The following is a 3,736-nucleotide window of genomic DNA, read 5'->3' as shown; positions in this document are numbered from 1 at the left end:
AGACATGTATTTTGGTCAAATTAATTGTTTTTAGATTTTTTCGTTAAACCACCTACTTACAGCACATTTGTAAGCCAAAATAATTCTCGATTCCTTTCAAAATGTCGCTTAGTGGGTTTTGCCTCGGATTCTCACCCACTCATTTATAAGGCAATAGCAGAAGAGTAGCCTACGTTTTGTTCTTTTCCACCAACGAATTGTTGGCTGAGAGGCTGCGAGTGTTTGTTTTTACTGACAATTAAATGTTAATGAGTTTGATCGCGTGGTCTTTATTATTGTTGGTGGTGGTCTTTTCGTTGTCGTCGCCATCTCTTGCACATTGTTGTTGTTGTTGTTGTTGTTGTTGTTGTTGTTGTTGTTGTTGTTGTTGTTGTTGTTGTTGTTGTTCGAGGTGGTGATGGTGTTGTTATTGTTTTGTTTCGATTTTTTTATGTGCACTGAAAGAAACGTAGTCATGAACAATCACAGACACACACACACAGACACACAGACACACAGACACAGACACGACACACACACACACACACACACACACACACACACACACACACACACACACACACACACACACACACACACACACACACACACCATGAAAAACATAGGCATAATATATCAGGTATTCCAAGAATTAAGTGGCAGGATAGAATAAGAAATGAAGAACTGTGGGAAAGGACAGGGCAAAAGGAGATAGAAGTAGAAATAGGACTAAGAAAGTGGCGATGGATGGGACACACCTTAATTAAGAAATCCCAGCGGAAACATCACAAGACAGTCACGGCAGTGGAACCCACAAGGAGCACGAGACAGGGGTAGGCCACGGGAAACATGGAGGAGGTGCGTGGAAAGGGACATGAAAGAAACGAAGCTCACTTGGAACGAGCTTGGAAGGATGGTTCAGGACAGAGATAAATGGAAGGAGCTTGTATGTAGCCTATACCCTGCCAGGGGTGAAAGGCATTTGATGATGATGATGAATATATCAGGCTTATAATAAGTGTGTGTGTGTGTGGGGGGGGGGGGGGGGGTTCTTAGAATCAAGTTTCGAGGGAAAAGATCATTTTTTCTTCCTATGCACTCTGAAACCACGATTTTTTCAGACCTGATTGTAAAGCTGAGCTGCGCTAAACAGATGAATAATATTTTTTTTTTATGAAATCCATTTGAAGGCTTTCAGGGGGTAGAAGAAATTTAATGCCTGATGTATGGAGTTTATTTTAGTAGCCTATCTTTTTCTGGACTGTTGTTGTTGTTGTTGTTGTTGTTGTTGTTGTTGTTGTTGTTGTTGTTGTTGTTTTGTTGTTGTTGGGGGTTTTTTCAGTCTTCAAAAAGATATCCGAGTTAAAATGCTATAATGCGTTACGCTGATGGCACATACATAACACGTAATGCAAACTCTTTTGTGATTCTTTTGAACAGTGTGACTCAATTTCAAACTGATGAACAAGTAAAACAGCTGTAGTCCTGAGTACGGTACACTAATGATATCATCATTATCGAAATAAGTACATGTTCATGACTAATCACACCCGATGAATTTATGTGTCTATAGTCTGATTATTAATCGTCTGGTCTCGAGGCAAATTTGAATAAAATTGATAACACATTTATATTGTGTCATAACTATCTCGTACTGTTGTTTCTTTTTATTTTCTCGAATTGTCCCCTTTTCCATATCATTGAAGCACAGTTATTCTTTTGGAACACCCTGAATTTTAATTGATTATAAATAATACATCAAAGAGCAGCGAAAGCTGCGAAGGAAGTTCAGAGCGTAGGTTGAAGGTCAAAAGCGAAAGACGTAAACTTCCTGTTCAAGTCTTCTAGTCTTCTAGATACCCCCATCGAAATCCTGACTTATCAGAGGAAAGAGGTAAGAAAGAACGGAGCAGCAATTTTGATCAACGATGATAAGTTATTTATTTAGAAACCCTGGCATCACTTAATTTTATTGTATTGTATGTATATATCTGTTTGATAACCACCGACGTCTTGTTCTTGAATAAGTTGTTCAGTTCTCAATTGTTTTTGTTTTGCTTACTCATGCTTCATGACATGCAATTGTAATTCATTCAGTCGTAGTACTGCTGCTAGATTCTAGCAGCTGACAAGATTCTAGATCTAGATATTAGATCTACAATCTAGATCTAGCTGTCACGTAAACACAGATTCTTCTCGCTTTAAAGGTCCTAAAGGGTTAGATTGAACTTTGGTGAACCCTACCCTACACTGAGCAATATAGAGGTGTGTGCGAGTCCAGAATATTAACTTTGTCCTGCGTCTGTGCCGAGATGCGAATCTTATCATCAACCGATTACGTCGGGCAGGCCGCCAGGGTCACTCAGTGTGTAATATTGGTGTACAGCGTGCGCGTTTTTGCCGTGAATACCGTGGGAGTGTGTAAATCAATTATGAAAATAACGCTCTTCTATCTAGATTCTAGGTTCTATAGCTTTCTATTTTTAAAGTGTTACAAACTTATGAATAACCCCCTCTCACATGCTGATAAGACATTACGAGTAGTTATGGCAGGTTTCACTATTTTATGCGCACTGTGGTGGTGAGATGTTTCAATGCCTATAAGTTTATATATATGCCCTTTCGAATAACCTTTCTGGACGCTCTTGTTGTTATGAATGACCTGAGGTTCGAAAGGGGATAATATCTATAGGTTGATTTCCGAATGTTTTGCACTCAAATTGTTCTTTGTACCTGCACAATGGTATGGTATTCAAAACTATCAAACAAGCTTATTTTTTATCAGGTAGTATCTTTTCATACATAAAAGTCAAGCTCATTTGAAAGATTTTGTATAAAAAAATGGAAGTCTTGTTTCCTGACTATCCTTTTGAGCTCCTCATGTCTAAGTGGATCAATTTCTTCTATAATTTCATTGGACGAACATCTAGAGCTACCAACTTGGCGTGTTTTGAATGAGACGTATGCCTCGATTACAAACCAACTGTGGCGGTTCTAGAAGAAGGCCGCAAATGCACACAAACTCAAGCAGACTGACGCTCACACACTTGACCTGCGTGAATGCGGATCCGACTAGGGACCCGAATTTCACGTAAGAGGATGCGCTTACGCTGAGCCAGGGGCTACACTGATTCGGGACCAGAACGTAGGCGAGGTGCCGAAATAGGCTTATCAGGCGACATAAACCCGGCTCCTGCAGGACAAGGGTTAAGACTCGAGTCCGGACTCGAGTTTCTGCTCTAGACTCGAGTAATTACTGGAGTTTACAATAGTAATAGTATTCCGAAAGGGGATTTTAGTGGAATACAAAAAAAAGTTTGGTTGAATATCGCACAGAAAATACAGTGCCTTCCTAGGAGGGCGCTTGAGTAGGCTTATGTGGCAATTCTAAACATCTGCATGCTGTTTATATCGTATTTTAATTTATTTTATCTTAATAAGAAGTGGTTATTCTCACCCAGGGTGAGAATAAAAATACGATCGACCTCTCACTCCGGTTGAGGCTTGCCAGCGTTGGCTTTTCTCACCCGCTGTTGAACAAGACCTGTTTTTCCTAATTTTTGAATACGTACTAACCCACAGCAAAAAAATATATTATAGCACAAAAGTAAACTAATTTGGTGGTCTACAAAAATGCTACAGCTATTTCACTTTTCGAATCGAGTCGAACGACGCCGGTTGGCATTAAAATTTGGTTTTGCCCGGAAGTTCTCGCAAGATCTAGGCTACTCCTCTCTCTCTCTCTCTCTCTCTCTCT

At 39.8% G+C, this 3,736-nt stretch overlaps 1 protein-coding gene across 1 annotated transcript in view; it reads left to right on the top strand.

Moving 5' to 3' along the window:
• Nucleotides 1-1,737: 1,737 nt before the first annotated feature.
• LOC101858540 (anamorsin homolog) overlaps nucleotides 1,738-3,736 on the top strand; it is a 14,761-nt gene continuing 12,762 nt past the window's right edge. The window contains exon 1 of the mRNA XM_005090458.2: nucleotides 1,738-1,873. The gene's annotated coding sequence lies outside the window, so the exon portion shown is untranslated. The remainder of the gene's footprint in view (nucleotides 1,874-3,736) is intronic.

The sequence above is a fragment of the Aplysia californica genome, unplaced genomic scaffold, assembly GCF_000002075.1.
Source record: "Aplysia californica isolate F4 #8 unplaced genomic scaffold, AplCal3.0 scaffold00017, whole genome shotgun sequence".
NCBI lineage: Eukaryota > Metazoa > Mollusca > Gastropoda > Aplysiida > Aplysiidae > Aplysia > Aplysia californica.
The sequence above is the reverse complement of the archived record's forward strand: the minus strand, read 5'-3'. Positions and strand labels throughout refer to the sequence as shown.